This window comes from Harpia harpyja, chromosome 9 (genome assembly GCF_026419915.1).
Source record: "Harpia harpyja isolate bHarHar1 chromosome 9, bHarHar1 primary haplotype, whole genome shotgun sequence".
In the NCBI taxonomy this organism is placed as follows: domain Eukaryota; kingdom Metazoa; phylum Chordata; class Aves; order Accipitriformes; family Accipitridae; genus Harpia; species Harpia harpyja.
In genome coordinates this window covers 40,504,284-40,519,089 of record NC_068948.1, presented here as the reverse complement: position 1 = coordinate 40,519,089, position 14,806 = coordinate 40,504,284, and the positions used below count along the sequence as shown (strand labels likewise).

At 51.0% G+C, this 14,806-nt stretch overlaps 1 long non-coding RNA gene across 3 annotated transcripts; it reads left to right on the top strand.

Moving 5' to 3' along the window:
* Positions 1 to 3,727: 3,727 nt before the first annotated feature.
* Positions 3,728 to 13,619, top strand: LOC128146467 (uncharacterized). 3 transcript variants are annotated; one of them, XR_008236773.1, is made up of 4 exons: positions 9,307 to 9,509; positions 10,585 to 10,783; positions 11,413 to 11,552; positions 12,503 to 13,619. It is a non-coding gene; the product is annotated as an uncharacterized LOC128146467 (long non-coding RNA). The 3 variants fall into 3 exon arrangements; XR_008236774.1 differs by lacking the exon at positions 9,307 to 9,509 and adding an exon at positions 3,728 to 3,880 and having other exon boundaries at positions 11,413 to 13,619; XR_008236772.1 differs by having other exon boundaries at positions 11,413 to 13,619.
* Positions 13,620 to 14,806: the final 1,187 nt, after the last annotated feature.

Below are 14,806 nucleotides of genomic sequence, written 5' to 3'. Positions count from 1 at the left end.
CTCTGAGCACAGGCACTCAATCTGTTGTTTCTGGTTTAGTTGGGAGGAACTTCTGTAGTTCCTTTTAATCAGATTAAGGGTCTTCTCATGTGTTAGTGGAGTTAAAGTCCCCACTGTGAGTCAGTAACAAGGCTGTGATGAAGATGGGTCTTCTCTATCCAAGAGCCCAGGTCATAGTGGGCTTCATATTGACCCATTTATTCCACCTGTGTATTTGCAGGAGGCACAATGTGCTGCATGTGTAACTGAGGGGCTCCCACCAACATTCAAACAGGAACTTTTCCCTAAAGATTATGTCAGTTCATCACCAGCTGTATGTAGCAGCAGGCATGACAGTGGCTCTCAGGTTCTCCAGCAGAAAATAAAATGTCCAAACCAGCAAGTTTGGATAAGAAGGGATGATTAAGTAGGAGGGAGATGATTTCTGTGATAGGCTGGCTACTTTCCTACTGTACCCCAGTATGTAGTTTGCTCCTTTACAGTGAGGGGACGCTTGCCTCATGTTCAGCCTGGCATCCACTGTAACCCCCAGGTCCTCCTCAGTTTGAAAATCCAGTCTATGGCACTCATCGATGGTTTAGTAAATTGGTAGGCCAAGCAAAGTGATGTTTTCTCCTGAAGATTAAGCTGAAAATGGTCATATTGATCTTAATGGTTGTGATTACAAGAGCAAAGGTAAACTGGGACTTCATTATGGAAGGCTTCATATTTGAAAGACTTCATATTAATTTGAAAGATTTCAACCAATACCTCAGTTTAAACAAATCCCCCCCAAAAGCGCTCTCTACTGATAGTAAAAATACCCTTTAAAATTTCTTAAGATTGTAGCAAGGGACTATTGCAGTGATTTAGTTTACTCTTCTGTATAATAACAGGTATAGGATTATCCTTAATCACATTAAACCATATGAAATAATTTTCAAGGAAGTGCTTCACATCAGACTTGCTTGCTAGTACAAGATGTAGGTGTGTGCTAGGTAGTATTAAAGTGTTAATGAAATTTTCCTGGAAATTCTCCTAACTCCAAGGTAGGCTAAATTATGTCATTGTGATCATTCAGTTATTTTTAGCATGATAAACCAGTAGGGCATGTAGAATTCAGATACAAAACATCAGTTGTTTGCATTTGAACACTTTGAATTAGGAAATTGGTAGCAAGGACTCATGCAGGATTTGGGGTGGAGTTTGGTTTTTATTTGGTTTAGTTGAATGTTCAATTATTGAACATTGGCAACAGTGCATCAAATATGACCCCTTTAGATTGCCTGAGGCTGAGAATGTTATTCAGTGTTTCTTCAATAATCCATCATTTCATCTCACAAAGGGATGGGGATGTTCTACATATGAGATCAAATATGATACTTCCATCCTGAGAAAAAATGGAAGATAACCTGCTACACTTTGTTTTAATCATGCACTTATAAGCTGTCATCTCAGATAGACTCCTTTTTTTTCCTTTTTAACCTTTTTTTGGCTTTACTGTCTTAGGGCATGAAAAAGGGATCTTTCCAGATCTGAAAAAATTTTAAGGACAAAAATGGCATTTTATGAGAGATGTATGGTATTCATTGAATAAAAACCTGGGTTTTGACATGGATTTAATCAAAGTAATGACGACTCAAATAACACAGAAGTATCTTTCATAATCAAGATGTTCATAGTAACTTCCTATTAAATTTTGGTGTAGCAAAGGGATTGTAAAAACACCAACCGTCAGCAGTTGGATTACCAGAATAATTCTGGAAATGTGAACTCCAGTGTTGTGTCTTACCAGCTGGAAAATACCTGGAGGATCTCTGACTTCCAGATAGATGGAGATGGGCAGATGCCTCATCTAAAAGTTGGGAACCTTTAATTAGATGTCTTTTTCCCCCTGTTAAATAACTAGATAGTGGTCTCGGTTGAGGGTTCTTCCCCCATGCGTGAAACATCATAGCGGTAAGGTTAAGCTGCAGTGGGACAGCAGTAGGTCTGTATTTACAAAATCCAGTTAGCCTAACCAGGGAAACAATCGTGACGAAAGCTCAGTTTAACCTCTGAAACGGGCTCCGGTTAGGTTGATCTGCCCACGTGAGGTTTTCTTTCCATTTTTGTCTCTTCCTCTGCACCCTCCCCTTGGCTCTTCCCTGGATGGTTCCATCGGGCGGAGCGGAGCGGAGCGGAGCACCTGCGCTGCTGCCGGCACTCACGCCTCTGACAAGCAAAGCAGCGGTGGATTAACTGAGGCTGGACAAAGTAATTCCTTGGCTGTGAAGCAGCTCTGCTGAGCCATGTAATTGATGAGCATTAACTGGTTCTCCTCTAGTAAAGGCTGAGTTAATCTGAGGGTTCGGCTCATTCATTTCTATAGTGTTGCTGAATAAGATTCGAACTGAGGTCGCTAACGGCAGAGCTGAGGATCTGAGGTGCTCTATGATCCTGGTAGCAGTTTAATCTATACTTGCATTATGTAAAAAAACTGATTGCCCGAAGATTTTACTTAGTAAAGATTGCTCTAAAAAGCAGACAATACAGGTTTTTCAGTACTTAACGAAATAATGGGCAGGTTTTGCATGGTCTGATTTTTTGTATGTCAGTAGTAAATAGCATAGTTTAACTTCCCTTCTTGCCCAAATAGCCTTCACAGGTTTCTAGCTCAAGCAAAGGCAATGGTAGGACTAAACTAGCCCTTTATTCAAAATGGATCCTCACGTTAAAATATATACATGTATGCAAATTCCATCATGGCATGGAACATCACAGCTCACCCTTTACCTGCAAGAAGGGTTGTGAATGTTATTTAATCTTCAGAACACCTTTATGACATGATTAGCAATGATCACCTGCTTTATTTTACACCTGATGAAAGTTAAGTTAGTTTTACAAAATCATTTATGAGCAAAAGCCTCCAGTTTGAGACCTGGAGCTGATTACAGTGAAGCAATGGTGTATGGGTGTCTGAAAAAAGATTTCTTGCTCTTACATTTCAAGTGTTGTAGAGTTAAAACTTCAGTGAATTAAACAGCAGCCTGATTGCTACTGATTTTGCTAAGCTTTCTATTCTGCGCATGTCTGTACAATATGTATGTCAAAACTGGTAGCCTTGTACTTTATTGCATAAGGCAGATTATTAGGTCATACAAGATTACAACCAATAACATCTTTGAGTTTGGCTACATCCATTTCTGATCACACATTGGATTTCTTCAAGTTTCTTTGTCCTTAGAAGCAAGAGCTCACCTGCACAGGCACCTTCAGTCCGTGGATGTTCAGGCTGAAGGCTCACCTTGTTGGTATGAGAGCAGGGAAGGCATGTTACTGAATGTGGTAGAAGTTTTAATTTTTTTGAGCTTTGAGTTGAGTGGCATTGATAGTCAGCTGTGTTTGAATTGTGATTCAAGTTATTTGTCCATTTAAAAACAAAATCAAATAAGCTTTATTCTGCAGGAAAGGTTATTTAAAATGTTTTAATACTGAATCATATAAAGCCACTCTCACACAGGTGCAACACTAGAAGTGAAAAAACCCCCAAAACCCAACTCCAGGAGCTCTGTGCATTGTCTGTGCAAACAAACTTTTTTCCAAAACTTTCTTTAAAAGCCCTCTAGAAGTCAGGGATCTTGTGACAGGGAGCAGGGCTGCCAAGGGCGAGAGGAGCTTGTTTTGCAATTGGGCCCGGGAAGATTGCTACATCTGGGAGCTGGGTTGCAGATGCGAAACGTGCTTTTTGAGGGCTGGGGGCTTTCCTAAACAAATATATAACTAGATCCTTTGCCTTGTGCAGGGGAAACCTGTGGATATTATCGCAGCGACCCTTTGATCCGTTGATCCGGAGCTGCTGTACACTGTGAAACCATTTCGAGAGGCACGTGCAAAGTGCCCTATAGCCAGGGTTGGAAAGGTATGTAGGGCACTGGGACAGGAGGGGTTGGTACGGATCTCTGCAGTGCTGGGAGGGTGGCCCTGCCGCCTGGGAAAAAGCTGAGTCTGTAAAAGAGAAATCTCTTACAGCCTGCCCTGCAGAAAGAGTGCAAGTGCAAATCAATGGGAAAAGATGAAATTTTGTGACTATTCGGGTCCCCCAAAAGCCATTCATCTCCATGCCTTGTGTTAAATGGCAAATGAAAGTGCTTTTTGTGTGCCCTGCCCAACACCCCGCTCACTGGCTAAACATCACCTGGGCTGGGCGCGAGGCAATGCCTCCTGCAGCTCACCGCGCTGCGTAGCGCGCTGCCCCAAGCCAGGCTCACCTGGGAAACCCACAGCTCTCCTAACAAACAGCTGTTCTTTGGGGCAAGAGGCTCTTGCTGGCCATAATCTCCTTATAGGCCTGAATTGATCGTCTGTTTCCCACTGATGGTCAAATAAGCACTATTGCGCTGGATGGCACGCTCCACTTTGTTACCTAGTGTAACTGGTAAGACTGTAAATCTGCTTTTGCTTGTCTACTTAAATTATCTTCCCTGCCTTTCTTCCTCTTTATCTCCTTTCATCCTCAGTTGCCCACTTTTTTTTATGATACCCGTAACAGTTCAAAGTCCGCAGCATTTTGTTGTTCTTCTTCTTTCCCCTCTGGAACGCATTAACCCAGGGGCAGCATTAACAATTTGTGGCCAGGCACGAGACTGATATTTCATGGTGGTTGATTCACTGCTGAATCAGAGGGAGCTACCGTGTTTCCACCCTGCCCCGGCGGGACGTGCAGCCGGGGAGCCAGCACAGCCAGTCCTCAAACCGCGGGGGCAGAGGACAAGGTGCTGCTTTTTGCTACTAACCTATCACTGCTTTACTGATTGAAATCCCGCAGCAGGTTTGAGGCCAACAGAAAATGAGCATGGATGAACTGCAGCCCCACAGCCCTCCAGCAATGCTGTGCTTTATCGCCTCTGCTCCTCCTGCTCCCTCAGGCTGACGAAGTCAATGGATTTTGTTTTAGCAGCAATTTTTTCCCCTTTCGCCCTCTATTCTATAATGAAAAGTTTCTCGCAGCATAAAGGATGGAGATGCAAATTAATGCCCTTTAATCACCTACCCGTAATATACAAAACCAAAGGGTTTCTCACGTCATTCTTTCAATGTTTACTAAAACAGAGACTTTGCTCTGGCAGACCTCTCCTTCACCGGCCAAAACTCATGCTGAAGGTTAACAGCTCCCGAAGTTAATGATTATCTTTTGTTGTTTGCTCAGTGTTTCAGAGTTAAAACATGTAAATATGACTCCCCCGTGTAATTGCTGTGGTCAGCCAGCAACGAGCACTGCGGAAAACATAAACACATCTATTAGCAGAGAGAAATGTTACTCCCTTGCCTGGCCTCCCCAGGCTCCCAGAAGTGTCCGTTTGCCCAGAAAACAGCCAGCGCAGGATAACACCGTCCTGCTTGGGCTGGCGATTACAGGGAGCCTGCTATGAAAACCCCCTCTCAAAATAGCAATTTCTAATCTCCCCCGAGGCCATTAATCAGGTTTCTAATCCAGCAAAGCTGTCCATACTGTAACGTGCTGCGATTCCCAGGCCTTTATTAGAAACCCCTCTCCGTTACAGCATTTACTGGGTCAGGGGACTGATGGCAACCCTTGCCTGGGCAGAAATAGCTGCAAATGTTTTGTGAGACAGATCTGAGTGAGTGGTTGATGCCATGGCCTGGCTGCACCTTACCTGTGGGTGCTGGATGTTACCGAAGACTTGTCTGTGTAGAAATACAACACAACACCAGCTCCTAATTTGGTATTTTCTGAGGACTGAAAGCAATCTCTGCTTTTCTGGAGACAAACACAATAGCTGGTCCTGTCCGATCGCTTTTGAATTGGATAGAAATGGCCTAAACACATGCGACAGTCAAAGCTTTCTAGGCAGCTTCACCGGGGTGGAGGTTTTGCCCCTGTATCTTGGCTAAATTCCAGCTGGGGTAATTGTATTTGCCTCTTGCCCCTCTTTCCCTGGGTGGTTCTGACTGTCTCAGAGGCCCTGATGAGTTGCGGAGGTGGGGTGATGTGACTGATGTGGATAGCTTGCACACAAGTATTTGCAGTATTAATGGGGATCCCTCCAGCAAAGGACAGCATATAAATGTAAACTCATCACTCACAGAGTGAGTCAAAATCCTCGTGCACGGCTGTACACAAGCAGGTGGTATTAGTGAGGCAATGGGCTGTTAAATCGCCTCCTGCTAGAGGAGCTTTAAGAGACTCCCTGCATCCCAGGGTATTTAAACTTTGAGGCTCTGGTTGAGGAGATACAGGCTCCCAAAGGGGCTCAGCTGGCGGATGCTGCAGGGACGGTGGGCACACTGTGACCGGGGGCTGTCCTGGTGCTCAGCTGTGTCTTGGCTGCTCGTGGCGGGGATGCCATGGCCGAGCCCCATCTGGGGATTTGCCTTGGTGGTTCCCGGTCCGTATGGCTGTGCCGTGCAGCCTGGTGTCCCTGCCCAGCTGGGAGAGGGTGCAGCAGGATGGGGAGGTGGCAGGGAGATCGGGCGGGTGGGCAGTGTTTTCTGTGCCTCAGGGCTTGTCATCCCACTCACACATCCCACTCTGCGAAGCCATTTTAAGTAGAACTACCACCAGTCTTGGGTATACAGTAACCAACGGGAAGCTTTAAAGACACCGTGCGCTGAGACCATGGTGGTGAGCAGCAGTGTGCTGCACCGAGATACCTCCCTAACACCAAACCCAGACGGCAAAAAGAGTTTAATAAAACATTGGAAATGAATTGAGATGTGTGAGACCCCCAGATAACCAAGCACCGCTAAGATCATTGGGATGTGCACAACCATGTTCCTCTCCAGGAAAAGCCCCCGCCGCCTCCCAGCCTCCTCTCCCCTCACCGTCCTGGAGCACAGCCATGCATGCTGCAGCAGCCCGGCTGCAACACACATTCATGGGGAAGACGATAAACACAGCATGTTTCGTTTCTTTATTTAGCATGTTCCTCCCGAGAGGCTCCAAGGTCTTGAACTCTGGGTTTTACTGAGCTTGCTGTTTACCCGCCTGGGCCTATGTGCGCATGTCCGTGCGCGGGGGGGGGACACACCGCTTTGGTGGCAGTGGTTTCCTCCGAGCTCGCGGGGGCCGAGGGGTCCAGAGCAGCCCCGTCCTGCAGCTGACGGCCTGTCAGCAAAGACTGCAGCAGCCTCTGCGCCCCATCAGCCCTCGGCCAGCACCCAACTGCGCCCACACTGCGCCCAGATCAGCTGGCCTTCCCCTGGGTTTTGCTGTCACCTTGCGCTGTTGACGTTTGTCCATACATTTTAGCCTCATTTTGCCGTTCCTTTTTTCGTCCCATCCCCCTGCCCTTATTAACATCGTTTAGCCGGTGCCCGGGAACTCTCCCATGCCCCGTGAAGCCCAGAGCCCCTGCTGTTTTCCCATGCTTTCCATATCTGGATGGCTCCGTGCCCCATCTCCCAACATCAACCTGTGCCTGTCCGTGCCTGTCCAGGGAAAAAAAATGTTATCTGAAGGTTAACACGGGGCCCTGAGCAGGCCGGGTGTAGGGTTGGCATCATGCTCTTGCCCTACACCGTGGGTCCTGCCGGCTGGAGCCCTGCGTAGTGTAGCCAAAACGAAAGCCCCCACCTTGCTCAGCTGCCCGTCCCTATCCCGAGAACAGCCCACAGGGGTGCAGGGCTGGTGTGTCCCCGGTGCTGGATGCTGCCAGCACAGCGCAGTGACTCATTTTGCCGCTCGGGGCTCTGGGTGTGGATGTCTTGCTCGTTTCTCGCCTTGGCAGCAGCGGCTTCGCTTGATCAAGGGCTTTTGCTCCTCGCCCGGCACAGCGCAGGGTGGCTGGCGGTCGTGGTCTTTGTCCACTGCACAGTGTCTGATCGCATCAGGCCACAAACTTGGAGCAAAACTACCTGCCTCATCCCTTGGTTTCCTAGAAATCCAGTGGCCAGCTTGGCAAGCAGAAACCCAGTCCACAGGGCTTGTTAAATCAACACAGCAGTGACCATTACACGGAGATTTGCATGACGAAGTGTTTGCAGCTGTGCCAGAGGGTGGGGGGGATGTTTTTTAATCTTTGCTTTTTTCCATTTGAGCTATTGAGGCAAAGCAGCCCTTCAAAACGGCACAGAGGGACACAGCCTGCACGCACAAGCGGGCAAATCGGGTGTTTGAGCTGTGTCTGCCCACTGGAGCCCAGGAGGACACCCTGCCTGTGTCCTGCAGCGCCTGGGCACGGCTCCTCCGCTGCCAGCCCTGGTGTGGGGCAGGCTGCCGGGCAGCCCGGGGCGGCAGGGGAAGGCGTTGGGAGCTCCTGCTGGAAACCAGCCCCGACCCAGGGAAACAAGCCGCCAGGCACTGCGCTGGGGCCGTTAGATGCTCAGGCTAGTGGCATTGAAAGAAAAACTGTTTCAGTGCAATGAACATAACCTGAGATGCAGCTGCAGCAATGGGCTGCGGGCAGCGTGCCCAGCTGTCCTTGGAGGTGGGAGCCCCCAGAGCCCTTCTCTCCAGCTGTGGCTGCACCCCTGACCTCGCAGCAACGCTGCGCCTTGCCATTGCTTTTCTTTCCGTCTCTTGGCTTCTCTTTTCCCTTTGCCTTTTTTTTTTCTCTCTTCTCTCTTTTTTCTTTTTCCCTTTTGTCTCCTTGGCTCTTTCTCCCTTTCTGCTCTGCCACAATCAGACAAAGCTTGACACCTGGGAGCAGTTATTGGCTTTGTGAGATGTTGGTGTCCAGCAATACCATGGCCTGACTTTGCTGGCTGGGACACGACCCCTTCCCGGGGGAAGGAGCAGCGCTGATGCCTGTGTCTGCCTGGGAGGGAGCCCGGCCGGTTCAAGGTGCAACATCCGAGCCCTTTGACGGTACGAGTTGTTGGTCTGGCGCCTGTTAGCGAGCATTAACACGCTGCGGTTTTGCCACTCAAAAATCCCAAGACTTGTAACAAGAGCTGGAGCTTTACCCAACGCTGTCAGTGTGAAGGGCTTCATGGAAACTTCTCTGGTTTCTGTGCATGTCTGCTCTGAAAGCCAAGCTTACCTCCTCTGAGCCACGCAGTAGGTCCCTAATTTGAATTATGTACAAGAGGCGAGAGCAGCAGCCAGGCTGTGCAAGCGTCTCCAGCCTTCACCTCAAGGGTCAGTGAAATGTGCCCCTGGGCTGGCCCAGCTGGGTTTCCCGGGCACCAGCAGCCAGCAGCAGTATCAGTAGAGCTGTTGGTTACCCCTCTTTCCCATTTTTTCCCCCTTTTTCCCATTTTTACATGAAGCCGAGCTGCACAAATGTTTCATCCCCTGAGACGCTGGACCAAAATGTGGAGGTGGGTGCTGAACTCCCAGGGAAATCTCCCCGCAGTCAGCACCGCCTGGCTCCAACGCTGCCTGAAAATGTCTGTGCCTGGATTTACTGCAGCCCCGTTGGGGTGCGGGGTGCTGGGCAGGGACCTGCCTGTACGCGGGCAGGTTACGGGACGGATGCTGAAGCCACCCGACGGGTAGGGATGCGGACCTGAGGACCATCCCCTCTGCTCCCCATCGCTCAGCACCCTGCCACCGCCTCTGCATGGCCCCGAATGATGTCTCCTTGGTACGAGCTCTGAGTGGCATCTGGTTTGGCTTCGCTGTTGCTCCCCGCGGCCTCGTTGCGTTGATTTTAATGGAAGATGAAAGCGTGGCAGGGGCGCGGTGGCGGCAGAGCCGGCCCCATGCTGAATGAAGCTCAGGCTGGCGCCGATTCCTCGACAGAGCGAGCAGCCCTGCCGCTGTGAGCGGGGCGCTTGCAAGCCCTTACCCTTGGAAAAAAACACATACACAGTGCTAAAAAAAAAATAAATCAGGCCAAGCTCTAGCAATGTGTAACTTGTTTTGTTATAGATTAACTGCTGCAATACACCCCAGGCACTTTGCTGAACTGGCCATTTAACCTACTCTTCCGATCCTTTTTTTTTTTTCTAAAAGATGGGCACGCCACAAATTGCCGTCTGTGCTTTTATGGGGAGGTCACAGACTGCAAAGATGTTTGTCTTGCCTCTGCACATCTCCAGGCAGGAGGCTGGGAGTGTGTGTGGGGGGGTCCACATCTAAGCACCCCAGCCCCACGGCTGTGGGACACAGCCCAGGCACAGGTCTGGGGAGCACCCTGCCACAGGGTACATGTGATGGCCAGGAGCCAACACCCTTCATTTCAGTGCTGAGTAGAAATGCCACATTACCGACTGATTAATTCTTCCCCGAGCATCTGCCGCCTCCTCGCAGGGGCTGCTGGAGCCTCTCTGCCCCCCTGCCAGGAGAGCCCTTTGCCGGGTGCAGCGGTGCTGAGCCGGGTGCTTTCCTTTCCGGAAAGGTTTCGGGTGCTGCCCGGAGCGTGAGAGGGTTTTGCTGACCCTGCAGCCTGTAATCTTACTCCTGGACTTTAGACACCTCCCGAAGCCGCTCTTGGCTCCGATCCCTGCTCCTCCATCCCCAGGACAGGCTGTAATCGTCTCTTGGCAGGACAGCCCTGACCTGAGCGCTCCGGCTCCCAGCAGATTTCCCCAGCCTCACCGAGTGTTTGCAAAAAAAAACCCCAATGATTTATTCACGACAGCTCAGCTGTGCGGAGGAAAAAAACATGTTGCTCTTTACATCTATTCTTAATTTTGTTTTTTTTTTTCTTATAACAGAGGTTGCCAATAACAATACAGCAGGAACAGCTCCTGGCCCCATAACCGTCAGTTTTCTACCCTTTTTTTGGGGCAAGTGCCAGCCTGGTTTCTTGCCAGCCCAATGTCTGCTGACAAAGAGTCCAGCAGCGATGCAGCCAGGGATTAGCAATGGTAGGAACGAGCCATGGTCCCTCAGCCCCAGATGGTGATGGGGACGGTGGGTGACACCCGGCCCTTTGCTGCCTTTTGCAGTCATTGGGATGTGACAGCTGCCTCCCCCATCCCAAAATAGCTGTTTATGGAAATATGGCCAGATGAAAGGCAAAAACAACACAGACAAGATAGGGCTTATAGGCCAGTGCTTCAGGATGGGAATTTTCCGGGAATACATTTATTCTGGAAAGAAGATGATGGTTCCCAGCCTTTCTGGTCCCATGGGATGAGGGTGTTGGTGGGGCAGCACCTACTGCACCCCTGCAAGACCAGACCTGGGAAAATCCCCGCCGTGATGGGCAGAGGAGGAGCCGGGAAAGTTTGACTCAGCCCTGGCGAGGTGGAGTTGATTTGTGTTAACTGGTTTCCTTGTTTGCACTGGGTGCGGGTCTGGCGAGGGAGCCGAGCTCTGCCTGGATGGTCCCCACCCCGTGGCCAGTGCCGCCCAGCATCCCCACAGACCTGGCGTGGATAAGCACGGTCTTTGCCTTATGGGCGGGGTGGGGGGGAATACATCAGTGTCTTAAAATGTGACCCTCCAGGTTATTCATGATGTAAATATATGCTCTTAAATAATCAAAGCTGTAAAAGTTGGTTAACGTCTTCCTTGTGTCTCTGCCTGCCTCCTTGCAGATCTCCGCAAGGTCCATAGCCATAAAGCACAGCGAAAAATGAGCTTATTCAGCTGAGGACCTGGGAATGCTGGGGACCGAGAGACAGCCCAGGATTGGTGGCAGTGGAGCAGGATGGAGAAAGCAGGATTATCGCCCGGGGTGAGGCTGGTGTTGCCCAAATCGGGGCAGGGAAGGGACGGCACCCAGCCACACTCCCGCTAGCCGGGATGCCTGCAGGACCCGGACACGATGCGTCCGTATCTGGGCAAAGAAAAGCAGCTTCCCTTTGACCATTGAAGCTTGGGAGTCCCCTTCACCACCACCAGCCCCTTTCCCCAGCAGCCCTGCCTCCCCCTGCCCTCGCCGGGGGTGGCCGGAGGGCCTGACCCCCATTTCTGTGCCACCCAGGGTGTCCGGCGGTGAGAGCGGCTGTGGGAGAGGCCAGCGGGCTAAACCTTCCTCCCCCCACAAGCCCTGGGCTCCCTCCCTCCCCGCCGTGACGCTGGCCCACAAACCCAGCTGCAAACCCTGGGCTGTGCAACAGCTAAATACTGGGAAACTGGGCGAGCGCCAAGGACTTTGATCCCCAGCCATAAAAACCTCCTCCACAAGCTGACTTCTCTTGCGAAATAACCTCCTGGGGAGGGGGGGGCTGAGCTGACGCGTGCTGCCCCCGCCGCCTTTGCGGCCCCAGAAAAGGGGGTTTGACTAGTAAGCGATGGGATCGCCTGCAGCCTCGTCCCGTAGCGGTGCGGTGCCAATGCCGGTGCCGGGCAGACGCGTGTTGCACCGAATACATGCATTTACCTTGGACTGCTCCCAAGCACTCCTGCGCTCCTCCCCGGTGCATCTGCACATCCCAGCCGTGGCAAGGCCAGCTGAAAACCTTCCCAGTTGGGAAACACCAAGCAGAGAGCATGTGCCTGGTGTGGCACCCAGCCCCTTCTTCTGGAGATGCCTGGCGGGACAGGACAGGCAGTGCTGCACACCCTGGGGCCGGGGACATGGGTTATATCAGAGTTATCAGAAGGAGACGTTAGTGTCTGCCTTAGAAACCTTAAAAAAGGGGGTTTTAATTTTTTTTTTAATTTTTTTTTTTCTCTTTCCAGGGGGTGCTCAGCAGCTGCAGCCCACCCCAGCTTGGGGTGGGCAACCCTGAGCTGTTGGGTGTGAGCCTTGCGCTGTGCTGGACATGCAATATCAACGTGGCCAGGTATGAAAGGGCCACAGGTCCTCTCTGCTAAAGGGCTCAATAAGCCACTGATGAACAATTTCTTCTTCCCATTTTTGTTACCTTTATTTTAACTCCAGCACCATCCAGCATGCTGGCAGAGCAGGGCCTTTTATGTTATTTGGAAGCAAACATAGGAAACAGGGAATTTTTTTTGTGAACACCAGATTGCAGCTTGATCAAATCAAGGCAAAATGGGGTCTGCACAAACATGGATGTGTAAAAAGACGGCAGAAGAGCATCCGGGGCTTCTCATACCAATAAGCCTCCTAATGAGGCAAACACAAACCCTACCCCACAGTCCAAGCACTGCCAGATCCTCAGAGAAGGTGACAGACCCCCCCCCGAGCTGCTGCTGCAGACATCGCAGGTTTCCAGGCGGACACAGAAAGTGCAGGACCAAGGCTCCTGCGGTCACGGCCAGCCCTGCCGTGAGCTGCTTTTATTTTGCCATTCTGTGGTTAAACCCAGATTTTCCCTGATCTTGCTTGTCACTTTTATTAGCGTTTCTGCTCCTTTATTTATAACTGCAGCCTCGTCTCTCACACCCACGGACACACGTGTCAGCAAGACGCCTCTGCGCCCGGGGGCTGATCGTCCTGGGGATGTGCCTCAATCTGCCACCGTGTCCCCGATCATCCCCCGGGACCGAGAAGTTTAGGGCATCAGTGCCATAAAGCCTTTAACATCACTCCAGTGTCATCTAGCCGTGGCTCCCCAAACACGGCAATAACTCGGAGTGTTTTTCCACTCTGCCAAGTAATCTGAGAGATTTCCAGCGCTCTCCTCCCCGTCTCCCTGCAGTTGGGCTCCGGTGTACATGCTGTCGGTCGTGCCTGGATTTTATGATTTTGCAGCCCGGAGCTGCTCCCCTCCAGGGCGAGTCTTCGCCCACAGCACCCAGCTGGATCCCACTGCGTTCCAGGAGCGTCCGGCCGCTGCGGCTCCTGGTGCTGGCTGGGACCATGCAAAACTCAGTGCATTGGTGCCGAGCGGAGGAGCTCGCCGCAGGGCTGGGGCATCCGCTGCCGGCCCCCCATGGTGCAGCGATGGCTCGGCAGCGTGGGAGAGTTGCCTTCTTTTATTAGCGAGCACGCTGAACTTTCCCGTACTCCCCACGATGTTCCCATGGATCGGGGTGAAATCAGGGTTTGGCTCCGTGTTGGCCCCTGCGCAGTGCCTGGGAGAGATGGGCCCGGTTCTGGTCCCAGTGGAGGGGATGGAGGCAGCATCACCAGCATGCCTTTGCCCTCCCACCACCAGCCGACCAGGGCTGCGGTACCCACCAGCTCTGCGGAGCTAGGCACGGACATGGCATCCGACCCTTTCTCTGGAGAAAGGAATTTTTTTTAACCAAAAAAAAAAAAAAATCCCAACCCTAAGCATGTTTTTTAAGGAGAAACAACGATTAGAAATACTGTAAGCAGTGGAGACAAAGCACCAAAAATAGCATCTGAAGTTTCCTCCGTGCGCTCTCCCTGCAGGCAGCCTGCACTATATTTGTCTTCACTTGCCATTTCTGCTGCAATCAATTTGCAATTGCCGCTGGCGAGGAACCCATCTATTAAAATCTCGACTGAGATCTGTGGCGAAGATATCTGTAACAAAAAAATCTGGCCGTTCATTAAAAAAAAATAAATAGTGTCCTCCTCTGCAGACCTTCCCGGCCCCAACAAAATCGACTAAAATCGTCACCGGCTGCGTTGTCCGGGCTCGGGAGCAGCTGTGGAAACCCAGCGCAGGTTTCCTTCCACGTGGGAAGGGATTTGCTCTGCAGCCGCTCAGAAGCTTGGAAGCACTTGGCGTTTGCTACATGTCGGTGCCTTATCTCCATGATTTGCTGCAGGCCGCCCTGAGGAGGCAGATTCCTCCAGGGTCAATTGCTTTTATCATAAAAACAAATGTTTTCTATCATCCGTTTCATCCCGGGATGAAAGCGCCGATAGAAATCACGCAACTCCGTGCACTGCCTTGGTGGGCCACGCTGCCAGGTGTTGCCGGGCGCTCGCTCTCCCTCCAAAGAAATGGGCTAGGAGGGACAGGGAAGGCAAACGGGAGCCTGGAGCCGTCCCTGCCTTTGCCTAAAAAATAACCCCATGGGGCTGCCTAAAAAACATAACCCCATGGGGCTCTCCGGTGGCACGTGGCTCTGCCCCCCAGCTTTCTGCCCCAAAGCATCACG